We start from the raw sequence: 18,163 nt of genomic DNA, 5'->3' as shown, positions 1-18,163 counted from the left end.
AATACAAAGAAAATTCATTTTGCGATGACATCAAGTTCATTTCTTTTAAAATAGTCTGTAATCTAGATTTCCCCTTTTATGTTTCAATGGATTGATGAGCTATTTAAATTTTACCTTTAGTAATACTTTGATAAAGGCATGCAGGAAGTAGGAAATTTCAGGAATTAACTGGAAGTAGAGAGGAAAATAAGTAATTTTTTGGCAGATTTTTGAGGGAGAGAGTTTTGATCCCTTTGAAGGCTTATGCACTATGACTCTAATCATCTAGTAACTCTGAAAGATTTTATTAGAAAGAAACATTTCAGCTGGTAACCAAGATACACTTTGGCTAGAAACCTAAAATTTTCATCTGGTCTTTAAACATTTTAGCTCTCTTTCTTATAAATGATTTAATATGCTTATTTGAAAGGAGAGAGTCCTTATTTTCTTTGTGATGACTAGAAAATAAAGACTTCTGTGGCAGTTTTGATTAATGCATTCTATAATAAAACATATATTAAGGTATTGCATTGTATCTCATAAACATGTATTTTTATTTGCTAATAAAAATAACATTTTCAAAATGGATTTTTAAATAGTTCCCTGGAGGAAACTGTAGTCGGCTCTGGGGTTTGCCTGAAGCAGTTCTGAGACTCAGAACTGGTTTTTCTGCTTCTTGAGTCTAGATATTCCTCACATAGGAAGTGATGGCCAGACATTACACATAGTGTTGCTCTGTGGCTCTGTGGTTCCAGAACTCTCTTCAATTTCACAGAATCAACTCAAAGGCTGTGCTCACTACGCTGTCTAGTAAGGAGCTCCTCTTACTGCATTGGAGCATGTCCTCTACGATGTCACCATGGGCTGTTTGACTGGCTATAGGTGACTTTGTTTAGATTTCCCAACATCATCCACTAACAAGTGCTCCATTTTCCCTCAAGTTTCACCACGGCTGAGTTCTGGTTTGAAAAGTCAAGTTATCTGTTCTAAGCAGGTCTGCACCCTTGTTTCCAGAAAGAACACACAAACTCTGTGGCAGATGGGGAGGAAGAAAACGTTGAACACACATCAGAGAAGCCAAGAGCTCATCACTCTCCTCAAGTTGTCTATGGTTTTAAAAATAGAAATCCACACATATCCCCATCTAAGCTGAAATCCTGTGACCTGTTGAGGCTAAAAACACACTCCTCAAGTGAACTTCTGCTAAGTGATGATATTGGAGTTAGAGCAATCATGTTCTATGTTAGGTTTTGAGTCTGCTTATCTGCAAAGGCCACAACATCATCACACAGATGGTCTTTCCCCGTACAGCTGAACCCCCAGATGTAAGTAGACTTTCACAACTGCCACTCTCAATAACACCCCCTTGTCTACCATAGCACTTCAAGTCTTGAATTCTCCGAAAGGCCCATGTGCTTAAGACTTGATCCTGGGCATATAGAGCCATTAGCTGACTTTTGAGTAAGCAGGACAACATTGGCTTATGCTGGGATATGGTGATCATGGATTTCTCTTCTTTTTCACATCTTGACCACTGTGAAGGATGCACACTAACCAGGGTATGCTATCTCACCATTATCCCCACTACCATGGGCTAATTAACAATGGACTGACACCTCTGGTTGCGTTATCTTTTCACTGGGAAATTGAAACAAACATCTATTCACCCTAGATACTGTACCAATGGCAGTCAGAAGTGCAGTTCCACTAAAGTCTAACTTTGAAAGCCTAGGAATTTATTTTTTCCTTCCTATAAAGCCCAGGTGAGTTAGTTATAGAAGTATAGGTGTCTCCAAAATAGATGACACCCTCATGGCCATGTCATGGAGTCCCCTCTCGATTAACCCTCTACTCTTCATATATTCTAGCATCTCTCAGCCTCATTGGCAGAAGGGGAAGTGCAGAAAGGAATAATGGTTGGGTTTCCAGATGAGGGTCCTTTGACTTTCTGTCTGCCATTCTATAAGGAAATGTCTACAGCTCCATTGTCATCACAACAGACATAGTTACCTCTTGACTGGTTCATTCAATTACTTGCCAGAGCTACCAAGCCAAGGTAACTCAACTCTAAGATGGCAATGGAGTAAGCATGTTATGCCTGGAAGAAAAGAAATTAAAATCGAATCCTTTCCTTTTAAGTTGATTATCTCAGGTACTTGGTATAGTAACAGGAAGTTGACATATCTACATTCACCTTGTCTAAAGGAGACAGCTTGCCCTCCCTGGGCGGATGCTAAATGCTGTTCCTACAGTGTCCTGATTCTATTTTTCTCTCTCTCCCAGCAGAGTCTTTTAGGGTTTTCAGATTAATCCACTTCCATTTCAGAACCTGGTTCTTCTCTGTTCCCTTCCCATCAACCCCCAGGACAAGGCCTACGATACAGTGTGTTCCTTTCCTAAGCATCTCCAGCTCGAGATCATTTGTATTCTCTTCAGCTCTCAGTAACAGGCCTGTTAACCAGCCAATCTTGAAATTCCTCTGAAGACAGATAAGAAGCACATTTATTCGTGAAACAACTCTCCCAGCACATTTAAGTCTACCCATTTTGTTGCTTTCTGTTTGCTCAAAGCCTTGGATATAGGACAGAGACTGAGTTTCAGTGACAGATGGTGAAGGATAATTTCATTTTGTCATAATGTTAACCCTCCGAGGGGCGTGGAAACGACTTTCCACTCAGAAAATCAGTGGCCGAATAAGGCATGTTTGTAACCAGATGCAAAGGGGGAAAAGAGGCTTCTTTTTGTTTTCCAAGCTAGAGGGCTTGCATGCCTTTCCTTTTAGGCAAAACTACCTTGCAAGGCAGTATGACAAATCTGTCCTCTGCACTCAGACTTATATGTGATACCATCAGTGCCTGTGCATGTTAATTAATGATGACTGCATTGTGCTCGAGCCCCAGCAATAAATAAGAAAATGAAGCTATTAAACATAATCCAATAAGTAAACCCATGAAAAGCTGGCTTCTACCGTCACCCACTGCTATTTTTAAGGAAGGCAGATGACTAAATGAAATACAATGCTGAAATTAATCTTTTTTGAGGTTGATAAATGGAGACTATAAATGTGACTTTAAACAAGCCTTTTAAATCTTATGTTGGCTAAGAACTCATAAATGTGTGTGTAGATGAAGCATACATTTTATTCTTCTAACAAGTTCAGCCAAAGTGGGGTATGATGTAACGAGTGGGAGATTTCTTATACTAGGGACTGTGATAAAGAAATCACATTGATGAAAAAAAATTCTAACTCTAATAAATAAATGGCAGGCCATAAGACAAATTATATAAAATAATATTATTAATGATAAAACTGGTATGGTGTCCCATGCCTGTGATTCCAGAACTCAGGAGGCTGAGGCAGGAGAATCAAGTTGAGAGAGAGAGAGAGAGAGAGAGAGAGAGAGAGAGAGAGAGAGAGAGAGAGGGAGGGAGGGAGATAGAGACAGACAGAGAGAGAGAGAGAGAGAGAGAGAGAGAGAGAGAGAGAGAGAGAGGGAGGGAGGGAGATAGAGACAGACAGAGAGAGAGAGAGAGAGAGAGAGAGAGAGAGAGAGAGAGAGAGAGAGAGAGGCCTATACCTATACCTACAAGGGGAGAGAAAGAGAAGAGGTAACATGGTTCCAAATGTGACAGAAGACAAGATGCAAGTTCTGAGTGAAGGGGCTGTTAAAAGAAGAGAAAACCTGACCTGATGTCTCTGCTAACAGTTATAAAGAAAACTGGCCTTCACATAGTTCTGAATGTAGTGTTCTTCCTTCTCTTTTTCATGGCTTTGCATAATAGTAATGATAAACAATATATCCAGTCATATTAGGAAACCTGGATTCCATCAAATTTGTGACCAGAGGCAAGCCCTTGGTCACATGACCATTTCCTATACTGACAGCCTGATGTAGAAACATTGAGGAGGAATAATAATGTCTCTATAAGGAATTGAAGCTAAAGGGCTGGAAAGAAGGTGGCTAGGAGCTCCTCTTGCAGAGAATCTGGATTTGGTTCCTAGCTCACACATGGGAACTCACAACCATCTGTAACTATGGTTCCAGAGAATCTGGTGCCTGCTTCTGTCTTCTACAGGCATCAGTAAGGGATTAGATTCCCTCATAAGCAAATAAGGATAGGCACCATAACAAGGTAATAAAGACAGTGAACTTCCAAGATGCCTGGCTTCTTCCTCATGCCCCTGAGCTGCCACAAAAACAAAACAAAAAAACAAAACAAACAAAAAAAAAACTGGCAGCAAAACAAAGATCTGGAATACTTTTATTTTCTTCTACCAGTAGAATCCTTATTCTCATGGACTGACTGGAGGTCTATCAGCCACCAACCCTAAACCAGGGAAGGAAGATCTTTCAAATAGATCCATACTTCTACTTTACATAGTACTCAACTCCAAATGAGTTAACACCTCAACGTTAGGCAAGATACACTGAACCTAACAGAAGAGAAAGTAGAGAATAGTATTGAACTCATTGGTATAGAGTAGGACTTTCTGAACAGAACTCCAGTAGCACTGGCACTAAGGTCAACAGTTAATAAATGGAACATCATGAAACTGAAAGGTTTCTGTAAGGTAAAGGATATCACTATTTAGACATGGTGACAACCCACAGACTAGAAAAATATTTTTACTAACTACACATCTAATAGAGAGCTAATATCCAAAAATATACAAGGAACTAAAAAAGAAACCCTAAGTACAAAGAAAACAATTAAAACTCAATTAAAATTACAAATCTAAACAGAAAGGTCTCAAGAGATGGAACAAAGACATATGTAACATCTTAGTTATCTGGGAAATACAAATTAAAAGTACCTTGATGTTTCATCTTATACCAGTCAGAATAACCAGACCAATAATAGAAATGGCCGTTCATGCTGATAAGGATGTGGAGTTAGGGGAACACTCATTCATTGCTGGTGAGACTGTAAAGTTGTGCAACCACTGTGAAAATTGGTATGGCAGTTCCTCAGGAAGATAGAAGTTGATCTACTTCAAATCAAACTACACCCTACTTGGACATATACCCAAAGGACTTTATATTCTATTACACAGACACTTGCTTATCCATATTTATTTCTGCTCTACTCATAATATCTAGAAATTGAAAATAGATGCAAACACATGAGTGAATAAAGAAAGTGTGGGACATTTACACAATGGAATTTTAGTCAACTGTTAAAAGAGAAATTATGAAATTCATATGTAAATACATAGAACTAGAAACAAAGTATCTTGAGTGAGCTAATCAAGACCACAAAAGACAAATATGGTTTGTATTTACTTAAATGTGGATGTTACCTGTTAAGTCTTCAATAAACCGGATATAATCCATATAACCATAGAAGTTATTTGTAGTCTAGGGATAAGTGAAAAGTCTCCCTAGGAAGAAAAATTGGGTAGATAATTATAAATGGATAGGGAAATAGAATAGAGATATCAAATGGGAAGGAGGAGTAAATAGGGGGAAGGAAATGAAAGAAAGGACAGCTAAAACTAACAGTCATTTGAGGGATGGTTTGAAAACCAAATATAATAGGAGCTTCTTAACATATGTACATATATGGAAGAAATCTAAATGAAATCACCAAATACTGGAGGAGACAAAGTCTCAACTTGACATCTCTTGCTACCCAATGAAATCTCCAGTGCCAGAAATGGGTTATATCTAATCAAGTTGGCTAAAGAGGCCCCATAAAACTTCCCCCCAAACAACCCAGGCTACCATGGAATCTATTGTTTTTTTTTTTTTCTACAAACTGATGGTAGAGTCCTATTGTTGAAGACAATACCCATAACTTATTGACCAAGGAGAAGTTGAGCAGGTGTCAATGTAGAGCCTTCACCCCTATTGACTAGTGTTCATGTTACTATAAGATACTCTGCATGTTACCAGCCTAGAAAGACAAACATCAACTTAGCTACAAACCCTTCAGTCTATAATGGTGAGCTGCCTGCAATGGGCACTGGTGCAATAGTGGCACAAACGTCATGGAAGTACCCAATAACTCTGATTGAATTTGAGGACCATTTCACGAGAGGAAATCCATGGTCAACACTGCTCAGGTGGCAAAAACCTGAGACTAGATAGGACATGAGTCTAGGAGAAAACCAAACACTGTTGCTCTTTTTGCACATAGCAATACAACTCTTAATAACATTTTACTGTACTTATAGATAAGTGTCTTGCTCTTCCATTATCAGAGAAGCTTTCTCCTGCAGTAGATGGGAACAAATACAGAGACCACCAACCAGACAATGTATAGGGAAAAAGACTTTGGAGTATTCAGTCCTAAGTGAGATGTCTCTACCAAAACCCTCCTCTCTGGACTCTGGGAATTTTATCTCTCTGCAAAAGAGACAGAAGGACTGTAAGAGGCAATGAGGATGGAAGACATCAAGGAAACAAGGCCTTCTAGACATATAAGGAATGAAGCACATATAAACTCACAGAAACCATAGGAACATCTATGGGCAGGTATCAGATGAGGTCCTAAAGCTGAAAAAAAAAAATAGGCACATGCCATTACATAAAAGTAATTTCCAATTGGTAACCACTTTTAAAGGAAAAAATAGTTTTCTCCAATGGAGTCTCAGTGGGGTTTCAAACCACACTATTGCCCAGTCCCCACTCATGCTCAGCAGTTGATGGCCAACTAAAATTAACTTTAATAGTAAACCTTCCTTCCTTCCTTCTTTCCTTCCTTTATGTTGTCATTGTTATTGTTGTTGCTGTTTGTAACCTTATAGGTCTTTTGCTTATATAGTATGGTTTCCAGTTTTGTATTCTTATGAGCTTTCTGTATGTGCACATCTGCCCATTTCTGTGTCTCCATGTATTTCTTGTACTCTTTTCTTGGCTCCTTTCTCCCCATTTATTTTATCCTATTATAGTTTGCTATTTTTTATTTTATCTAATATTATTTTATCATGATTATTTTTAGATACTTATTTATTTTCTAATGAGAGAGAAATGAAGGGTATGGATTTTGGTGGATGGGGAAGCGGGGAGCATCTGGAAAGAGCTTGGAGAAAGCAAACTGTAATCAGAATATATTGAATGAAAAAATTTATTTTCAATGAAAATAAGTAAAAAATACTGGATTTTCTACCTCCTAAATCTTCCTTCTACTCTGCAGAGGGTATTTCTCTCCATGTGCAGCTATGTGGATTTTCATTGCCTCATCTCTAATAAAAACATTTCTTAACTTGTTGAGTCTGTGTGTATATGTTATATACAATCGAATATACGTATATGTATACATATATTCGAATGACTTATAGGCTGCAGTCCAGAAAAATTCAACAATGGTTTGCTGTGAGTGGAATGTCCAAAAATCTAGTAGTTGGTCAGTACCACAAGACTGGATGTTTTAGTCAGTGTTCAATATGTGATGAAATCCTCAAGAGTATGTTCCAGTGGCTGTGAAGGAATGGATGTGCTAGCAAGGTGAGAGCTAGCAGGCAGAGAGCAAAAGCTTCTTTCTTCTATATCCTTATGTAGATTTCTAGCAGAATATATGACCCATATTAAATGTATATCTTCCTGTCTCAAGACTGAAATTAAAGGTTTGTGTCTTCCAGCCTTAAGATTTAGATCCAGAGTGTCTTCCTGCCTTAAGATTCAAATCAAAAGTGTGTGTTTTCCTATTTCAAAGGTCCATACTAAAAGTGGATTGACCAACTGCAAACCAAGCAGAAAATCTCTCACAAGGTATGCCCTCTATTTCTAGAGTGTAGTTCATTTCAGATATAGTCAAGTTAACAAGATTAGTCATCACAGAGATCGAGGTTTTTGTTTTCTTTTTACCTCTGGGAAAAATGAAGAGATCCATCAAAGAATAAATATTGACATGTAAGAAGCAAGAGTCCCCCTCCACATTCCTCAGATCTTGTTGATAAATTTTCAGAGAAAACTATATATGACCTGTATCACTGGTCATTTTTGAGATGAATGAAATGACACTTGATGTGAAGCAGAGCTAAGCAGACTAAGTTATGAGAAATCTCCAGAGGAACAGAACCAAGAGAATGTAATTATACAGGGGATTTGTTGGATTAGTTCACACAATGGCTTTCTTCAAGCTTGAGAGCCAAGAAAACCAATAGTTGTTAGTTAAACAAGCTGGTAGCTTCAGAAGAAGTCCATGACACTTTGACCACTTTTTGTTCTATCTGAGATCCCAAATTAGTGAATGCTTCTCATATTCAGAATGGAGTTTACATCCCAGTTCACTGACTCTCAGACCAATCATCTCCAAAAACATTCTCCCAGACACAGCCAGAAGTATGGCTTAGCAGTTTTCTACATGACTCTCGGTCTAGTCCAGTCACTGAGGTTAACAACTACACTGAAGAAGCAGATAGATGAGGGTAACCACGTGGATACCCAGTGATACTAAATGTTGGTGGGAGAGGCTGAGGTCTGTAGTTTTTTTACCTTAACATTAAGAACATATAACCTGAGACTAGAAAGTTGGCTTCGCAGTTTAGAGTACTTGTTGCTCATTCCAATGACCTGAATTGAGTTCCGAGTATCCTTATAGTGGCTCACAACCATCCTTAAATTTATTTCCAGCGGATACAATGTCCTCTTCTCATATCTGTTGGCACCATAGTTCTTATACATACACAGGTAAAAACACTCAGACACATTTTTTTTAGATATTTTGAAAAAGAATACATAGACTTGGGACTTCTGAGGAATCCCTTTCTAGCTGCTTGATTTATGGTTCTGTGTTGAGTTTATCATTACAGCTGCAAAATTATTTAACTGCTTCTGGCTTCAAGTAATTAAAAATAAAAGTGTTACCAGAGTACATAATACCATATTTTATAGCCATCACTATAAGAAAAAATTTATATACCTAAATTCTGTATCAAGTGATAGAAAAATACTTTAAAATACAAAATAAAATACCAGTAGTAAGGACATGTTGACTATTTTCACCAAAACTGTATTTCTGTGGCAACTCTCTTTTTTTCAGCAGATAATCCTTTTAATTATAATTATTAACACATATTGATATGCACGTTAATAGATTTCACCGTGACCTCTCCACACACGCCTCTATCAGGCTATTTCCTAGTAATGACATCATGCATTCTGGTTTCTCAAACGTGGCATGTGCGGGCGATGGGACCTGGATAATAAAACAGTAGAGAGCACTAGTATTCTTACTAGTGTGTCATCTTTGAAGCAAAGGACTGACGTCAGAAACAAAGAGGTCACAGTAGAATTACGAGAATAATAACCCCTTAATATCCTCTGGAATTTATTGAGATAATGAATGCTTCTGGAAGGCAGTAGGAGCAAAGACAGGAGGGTGCTGGACTGACACTGACCACATCTTCCTGGGCTGGGGTTATCAAACAGCCTGGGCCAGAACACAGAAGGGAAAAATAATTTTCATTCATTTCAAATTTCTTTTCTCTGAAGATATTTTTCCCATTTTTAATGGTGGGCTTGTTTATGCAAGCTTTGGAGTTTTTATTATTTATTTTTTTGTTTGTATATATTTTGCTTGCCTGGATGTAAGTGTACCATGTGTGTGCCTGGTGCCCAGAAGATGATGGATCTCCTGGAACTGAAGTTACAAGTGGTTGTGAGCTGCTTTGTGGGCGCTGGGAACCGAGCTGGAAACTGAGTCGAGCTACTCTGCAAGAGTGGCAATTACTTTTAGTTACTGAGCTACCTCTCCAGGCCCAGACATCCTTATTGTTATTTGTATTCTTACTTTGAGCCTCTATATAGTTTCTCAAAAGTTAATGAAATGATAGTGTTACATCAAGAAGAAGAAGAAGAAGAAGAAGAAGAAGAAGAAGAAGAAGAAGAAGAAGAAGAAGAAGAAGAAGAAGAAGAAGAAGAAGAAAAGAAGAAGAAGCTGCCATTAACAAGGAAGTAGAGGTTAGGCTGATGGAAAGAGAGGCAGTGTGTTAAAGCGGTAACTCCAAATTTTAAGAAAGGTTTCAGCAGCTCAGGCTCTGACAACTCATGCTTCCCTGGGTCAGTGTCTTTACATGAATGTATGTTAAGAGTTCCTAATCTTAAAACCCATAATCCAAAATGACAGAAGTTAAAATAATCTTATACTAGACATTATGTGAATAATACAGTCAAGATGCAGAAAGGACAAACATGTAGTATAAAATCCTGAGTTTGGGATAGAATTTAGTGGTAAAGCTCTTGCCTAGCATGCTTGAAGTTTTTCTTTTAACTTTCACTTCCACAAAGAAAAGAAAACAGAAAGGATCAAATTATTCTACAACCTTATTCACAAAGTATGCACAAAATGAACTTGTTATTTAAACGTGTTCCATCCTTAAGGTATCTTCATATATTTTTGAAATTCCACAATCCAAAGTGATCTGAAGTCAGACATGCCTTTCATCTGATGCATTTTGGATAAGAGTTATTCACCCTGCATTATCTATAAAGAACATGATTACTAGTCTCACTTTTCAAAAGCAGAAACTAAGTCTCAGTGAGACTGAGGTTGATTTGCCCAAGTAATTCAATCCCAGGATATTCAAACCTTGAGCCAAGTACTCTTGTGCTTGTAGTTTCCGTGGGGTCACCAACTGTGAGGCCAGAACTTGGTCCACAGAACCTTCTTCCGTGGGAGAGTCTAATGTCCACTGGATATTTTGGTCTCCATGAATTCCTAGCAATAGGCTGGAACTTCCAATGCTGGTGTCTTTGCTGAGCTGCCTAACATTGTCTCTCCTCACTGATTTCCTACCTGGAAAGTAAAAGCTATGGGTGTTCAGTGCTGCCTGCTGAAACTGACTTCCAGGAAGCTTGCATCCCTTCAAGGCCAACATGTTTTCCACCTCTTAAAAAAATCAAAGAGGGACAGTGAATAGAAATGTTGAGTAACAAGAATAAAAGAGAAGGATTGAAAGCAAGATTTGGTGGCTGAAACCCAAGCAGCAGACTCTCCTGTTCTTGTTTAACCGAGAACAGGAGGCTGCCATAGAAACCCAGTTCTGAGAATTCAGCCCTCTAAAGAAAGACTTCAGAAGCCAAAATCTCCTTCTTCCCGAGGTTTGTGACATATGAGGGGGCAGACGTGGAGGAGCCTAGCAGGTATGTAAAGATTAAGAGGAGACAGGTTAGAAGGATTGGGCTCTGTGCTGTTTCTATCAGTTATTAGCCAGGGAGTCTTATCACACAAACTTCATAAGATTGCTATAAAAGCTTGGTGTATAGTATATGAACCCTGTACAGAATGAATATTAATTGAAACTTAGATGCTGCTCTACTAACAAGTGGAGGAGAAGGGTGTTGAGTATGGCATGGGCTTCCCACAAACTGAGTGGTTAGAAGCAATAGAAGTTTAACTTCAGGTTTGTAGCCTAGGATGTTGGCAGTATCATACTCTGAAGGTTTTGTGGGAGAATCTTCTTTTGCCTGTGAGCTTCTAATGTCCATTGCATTCATTATGTTTGTAACATTCCAACCTCTGCCTCTTTTTTTATATAACCTTTCCTATGTCTCCTCTTCACATTGTAGAAAGACACTGTCATTGTATTTAGGGAGCATCTGGGTGACCTTGAGAGATGTCATCTCAAAGTTCTTATGTAGGCTGATGTCAAGGTGATACATGATTGGACAGTTGAGAGTGAGGCAGGGACAAAGTAGGTAAAGCAGAAGAGGAGGAGAGAGGTGAGAGATTCGAGAGGAGGAGGCAAAATGGAAGCAGACGTAGATGTTTCTCTTGGCGCATCTCTAGATGGATAAAGTTGTTATGATTATTTCTAAGGGTTTCTATGGGTCAATTTATCTTATATAGGTAGGCAGTTTATATCTTTGTTAACTGGTTGTAAACTTATTGTGTAGAGAGATTTCAGATTGAGAATTTAACATATAAACCTGTTTGATAAGTTACTGATGGTTGAGTCGTGACTTTACTGGGCTGTGGAGGACAGTGTGTAAAAACAATGGCTGAGATGCAACTGGAGCTAGCAGTTCCAGCTCTGTTGCTTGTAAGAAGTGAGGGCCTGCAGACCCATGGAACAAGATGTGTGGGTACTAGGCTTGGAAACTAACCACTTATGGGACTATGCACAGCTCTGCACTGAAGTGGCTCCTAGATCAGCTCCCATAGAGTACTACCATACCTATGGCAACAGAACAGAACTCTTTATAATATTTACTGCAACATCATTAATTATACCTGGAAAGAATATTTTTGTTTTGTTTTTTCAAATAAGGCCACATCACAAGATCTGGCTAAAAGAACAAGGATATATTTTTTTTTGTCTGTCTGTCAATCCATTTGCTTACTGTATATTGCCACAACAGACATGTGGTAATCACAGGACCACTTGTGAGGAGTTGCTTCTCTTTCTAGCATGTGGGTTCCAAAGACTGAATTCAGATCATCAGGCTTGACAGCAAAACACCTTTATGCACTAAGCCATCTCCCCGACCCCATAGGCATAATTTAGAGGCTACAATTCAACTTTATAGGTACTCAGAATGCCTTCTCTTCTCACAAAGAAGATGCAGTGCCTGCCTTTAATCCCAGCTCTTGGGAGGCAGAGGTAGGTAGATTTCTCTGAGTTAAAGGCCATCTGATCTACAAAGTAAATTCCAAGACACCCAAGACTGTTACACTGAAAAAGCCCATCTCATTGAACATTCACTACTGCTACTACTACTACTACTACTACTACTACTACTACTACTACTACTACTATTACTACTACTACTACTACTACTAACTTATTTTCTTAAATGTCTTCTATTTAACTATGTTTATATTTTTATCTTGGTAGCTAAACTTCTTTTGCTCTTTCATATGTGGTTTTTCTCTGGCTCAGGAGACATTTATCAAAGCATTGTGTTAGACTTGATGCCACAAATCTGAAACAATGATATCTACTCAGAAAAGTAGATGAGGCCTTAGAGGATAAGAAGCTACTTGGAACTTGAAGTATTACCAGATACCCATAGCAGGAGCTTCAGGAGGAAATGGAGAAATACGAGAGAGCACATGATACACACAGCAAATTGTTTTTGTTTTTAAAGTAGATGTCTAGTCCATTTGTCTTTGTATACATTCCAAGGTAAGACTGTTATCTATAGTGTTTAGTGGTTGGGGGGAAAATGGTAAAAGAAAACTTTGACTTCTAAAGATCATATAAAATTCAGATTTTAGGGTTCATCACAGAGGGTTACTGATGCATTGCCACATACACTGTTTGAAGACTGTTTATGGCTGTGTTCATACCAAAACAGCAGAGCTGAATTCTTTGGATATGTCTGGATAGCTTACCGATTTACAGAAAGCTTGCTGATTCATGATGTAGAAGAAGTCTGCCAGAAACCAATGAAAGGGGTTGTGATGCTCCAATTTGCCCATTGGACCCTCGGTAACAGTTCATGTGCTGCTCCAATTTGCCCACTGGGCCCGTGGTAAAAGTCCACGCTCTTTGGCTTTATCTCCACCCATTTGTACTTTCACTTTCTAAATCTTCCTCTAAGCTCTGGTGGAGTCATAACCTGTTAAGTGTCCCTTCACCTAGGTTACTTGGCCATTTTGGAGAACCCAAAACAAAGAATTGCCTAGGTTTGAAAATTAAGCTTTTCTTCAACATGTGACCCATGATATAAGCAGCTAGTCCTTGCACACATCAAAAGCAAACTTTTGTTGGTGTTATAATTACCTCTTCAGTTGGTTAGGTTAATGAAAAGCTATTCACTGCTCATTGCCCCTTGGCAGAGAAAAAAAAGTCAGGTATTATCTTGTGTTAAATGGCAGTTACTGGAAATGAGCCTGTATACTCTCCTTGGTTAATCAGGGAGCTTGGGGTAGCTTTTGTTACCATGGAGACTATTCCACAAAGGTGAAAGTAGATTCTTGATAGAATGGAGCTGAGATTAGAAAGGCTGGAAGCGGAGCTCTCAACTATTAGCAGAGGGAAGAACTACTAGGGGAGCCTTCTAAACTACGGATGATCTGACCTTCCCAGACAGACACTCTGTGGGACACGGATGGGAGTATTTCAAAGGAACTAAAGTATGATTTATCCTCAGGCATATGTAATTTGTTAAAATAGCCAATAAAAAAGTATAGTTCATTTTAAGTCTAGGCTCACCCCCCCCCACACACACACACACTTCAATCTAGTAACTGTTTTTTAACTTCCTTGGATTATTAGCTCATAAGGATTGGCAAATTGTAGCCTAGAGACTAAAAGTGACCCATTGCTTGTGTGGGGGATAGAATTTTATTGGATATAGTGATATTTTTCATTCATGGCTGCCTTGTGCTGCAATGACAGAGCTAGAGTTTACAACAGAGATGTTCTGGTCATAGGGATCTTAAATGTTTACTATCTATCTTTATGTAGAAATATTTTTGCTAAGTTGTGGCTTATAGTCTAGAAACATCTTTCTTTGTGCTATTCCCACAAAGAACATCTTGGATCCTTTTTCCACTTCAAGAGAGGATAATTGTAATCTGCATCAGCAACTAAGAACAGACACATAGAGGTTTCTGTGACAATTCTGTTCAAAGAGAACATGGCCAAATTCTCTTCTTCTTCATGATTTATATTCTTTTTTCTCATTCTGTTTTAGGAGACAGATTGCAGAAATAACATGACGCTAGAGCAGAAAAAGAAAAGTATTTTGCAGTAAACCTCAAAGACAGAATTCAGAAAGGAGGCATTCAGCCTTCCACCTCATGCCAGGCATTAGCAGCTGGACTGGGAACAAGAAATCAGCCTGCCACAGGCAGCCATGATGTGTTGTTTACATACTTTGTCCTACTGAGATCAATACTAAATTATTGTGATGTTTCTTTCTCATACAAAGAGAATTCTCTCCTCTAGCATTGTCTTATTCTTCTGGAGAGTGGGTTTTTTTTTTTTTTTTTTTTTTTTTTTTTCTGTGTTATAGGCTAAATTGTGCTCCCCCAATTCATATGTTAAATTCCTAAAATCCAGCACTTTGTAATGTCAAGGTCAGTCATCAGTCCCACCCTTTACAGTCAACTGTACCATGGATCATAGACTTTCACATAATTTCTGATGATACCATTGACCATGGACATCCACATGGTCTCTGGCAGACTCACAGTTGAAAAAAAGTGACAGAGGTTTTTGTGACAACCCCTACCTTCACCCCATCTCCCCAAAAGTATCAGCCTAGAAAAAAGCCATTGAAGAAAAAGAACTCTTAAAGGCTGTGATTGCTGAAGTGTAGCTCTCCACAATTGATGGCTGCTGACAGGGGTGTGGGCAGGGAATTTCTCAGTTTCTTTAAGGGGCTGGCCACCAGGAGTTTGACAATGCTCCAGTGCTTCAATGAATATATGGGTAACACAAATTTGACTTGCTCTTTCTTCCTTCCTTTCTTCCTTCCTTCCTTCCTTCCTTCCTTTCATCCTTCCTTCCTTCCCTTCCTCATCATCATCATCTTCTTCTTCTTCTTCTTCTTCTTCTTCTTCTTCTTCTTCTTCTTCTTCCTTCTCCTCTTCCTTTTCCTCCTCCTCTTCTTTTCTTTTCCTCTTCCTCCTTTCTTTTTTCCTTCATTTTTTTAAATTTCTTACCTTCTACTCCTCCTTCATTTTGTTTTGGGTTTTTTTTTTGTTTTGTTTTGTTTTTTTGCAGGTGGAGGTCATAGGTTGGGAGAGATAGACCTGAGAGGATTGTGAAGTGGGTGTGATCAGAGTCTGTGCTGTAAAATTTCCAAATAATCAGAAAAACATTTTATGGTAAAAATATCACTGTCTTCTCAGACAGAGGTCCTGCTTGCAATATCTAAGTCAAAACAAGCTTGTCAATCCCTAATTCAACATGACTGCTGTCGTTATAAACCATACGACATAGGTGTATACAGAAAAACCACTGTGTGAAGGCACAAACAAAAGGTGGCCATCTGCAAATCAGGGATAAGGACTATGAGTATAACCAGTCCCGGCATACAGACATCGATAGTGGTAAGAAAGCAAACCTCTGTTTGAGGCACCTACTCTATGCAACTTTACTGTGGCATTCTTACCTATTACTATATTGTGGTATATGCTGTATATGACACTTGGACTGTAGTGCAGCTCTTGGGTATGATTAATGAACATTCCATGTAGATCGAGCCTTTAAGTAAGAGTGGACAAGAAGCATGTTGTCTCTGTGTCAGCTTAATTATTCTCTCGTTCATCATATGTTCCACTTTGGCTCTGACAGTTCTATCCCCATACAGCTGATATATATCAGGCTGTACTATATATGTATATGTATAGTATACATATACATGTTATATATATATATATATATGTCATGATACAAATATATATATACATATATTTAAATTCCAAAATTATCAGCAAAACAGTCACTTTTTCATATATACATATATATATACATATATATACATATATATATATACACATGTACATACATATATATGAATATAAATTATAGAAGTGGGTGAGTGCATGCCACAGCATGTGTACAGAGGTCAGAGGACAACTTGCAGAGATTTGTTCTTGTCTTCACCATGTGGGTCTCAGAGATCAAGTTCAGGCCCTGGGCTATTGGCAACACCGTCACCACAGCGCCATCTCACTTGCCTTCAAATACTTTCCTAACGCTATTGGCGCAACCACTGTACCTCCAGTTTGCCATTTTGCCAGTTTTACTACCCATTTCCCCTCTTGGCTGAGTGCCCTTCTATAACTAAATTTGATGTGTTTGAGAGTGCGGGCAAAACACACCAGAAGATAAAAGAGTAAAGAGAGGTTTGGGGCTCACAATAAGAGAGCCCTAGATAGAGTAAAATGATTAATATAATAAATGAATGAATGAATAAGTAAAAGAGAGCCCTAGAATTCATTATAAACAGGTATTTACCAAGAAAGAAAAACAAGGGGCTCTTTGTTGAAGAAGCTCACACATACTAGGACAGACTCATCATCGCATGCAGGTGCAGGGGCAGGCACATTCTCAATTGTGGGCGACTTGATCTGTGCCCCTTCACACATCACCTGCTTCTTTGTTGTTGCTTTTGGGTTTTTAATTGTTGTTGGTTGGTTGGTTGTCCTCCCCCCTCCCCTGTTGTTGTTGTTGTTGTTTTTGTTTGGTTTGTTTGAGTTTAGTTTTAATTTTTCAAGACTTGTAGCCCTGGCTGTCCCAGAATTAGCTTTATAGACCAGGCTAACCTTGAACTCAGAGATGTGCCTGTGTCAGCCTTCTGGGTGCTGGGTTAAAGATGTGTACCACACCTGCCTGGCCGGTTTGTTTTTTAAAAGCATTGTGAAATGTTTCTGGGTGGAGATTAGCGTTGTAAAAAACGAAGTTCATTTCTAGGTCACCTTATAGGGTGGGGCCAAGAAGACTCAGAAAGGTTAGCAGGGCTACAGTTCCATTCCAGGTCACCTTGTAAGTCTTTCTCACAGACCATACAGGAAATAAAAGGCAAAGTTGGAGACCAGCTTTAGAAGTCACTTGGAGCTAGCTGTAGCTTTTTTCTTGTTGTCTCTGAAAGTCTCACCTAGTGAGTAACACGATTTTCTCTAGCTTTGAATCGTAACACGGGACAAAATAACTCACTCGTGACTGTAATTAAGGGTGATGGTATCAGAGTCAGATTTCTCAACAGTTAGCCAGGCGAGGTCCCTTTGCAGGACCCATACAGAGCAAGGAAAAGTTCTTTAAGTGCTGGTCTTAGGTAGCTTTTGTATGACTCAGCGCTTGCATTAGCAAGCTGTGGCAGCAAGCAGAAGGCACGCAGACCCAGTAGTGGCTACAGGTGGTATCCTATGGTGTTAGATCCTTTGTGGCAGCTACAACTGTAATAGCTGTGGGTAAACCTAGGAAGTCCTGATTATTTAGTACACAGCAGCAGTTGGCTGTTCCATCCATGTAGAAATAGGTACTTGCATTCCTCCACCCTAGACAGAGCTAACTATACTGCCAGCTCCCAGGCCTGGAAATTAGGGAGACTCTTGGCTTCATGAAGGCTTAAGAACTGTCAGGAGCTCTTCAAATGACCAGCGTTTTCTTTTCTCTGGCTCCCTACAACCTTCTCTTCTTCAGCATCAATGTTCTGTTCTCTTTTCTTTTGTGTATCTTTTGTTTGGCACTGACCAATTTCCTGTAAAAGAGCAAAGATGTTGGAGGATGGGGAATTTGACTTCTTTATTATTATTATTATTTTTAACGTATTAATCT

This window comes from Micromys minutus, assembly GCF_963924665.1.
Source record: "Micromys minutus genome assembly, chromosome: 2".
In the NCBI taxonomy this organism is placed as follows: Eukaryota; Metazoa; Chordata; class Mammalia; order Rodentia; family Muridae; genus Micromys; species Micromys minutus.
This window is presented reverse-complemented; position numbering follows the sequence as displayed.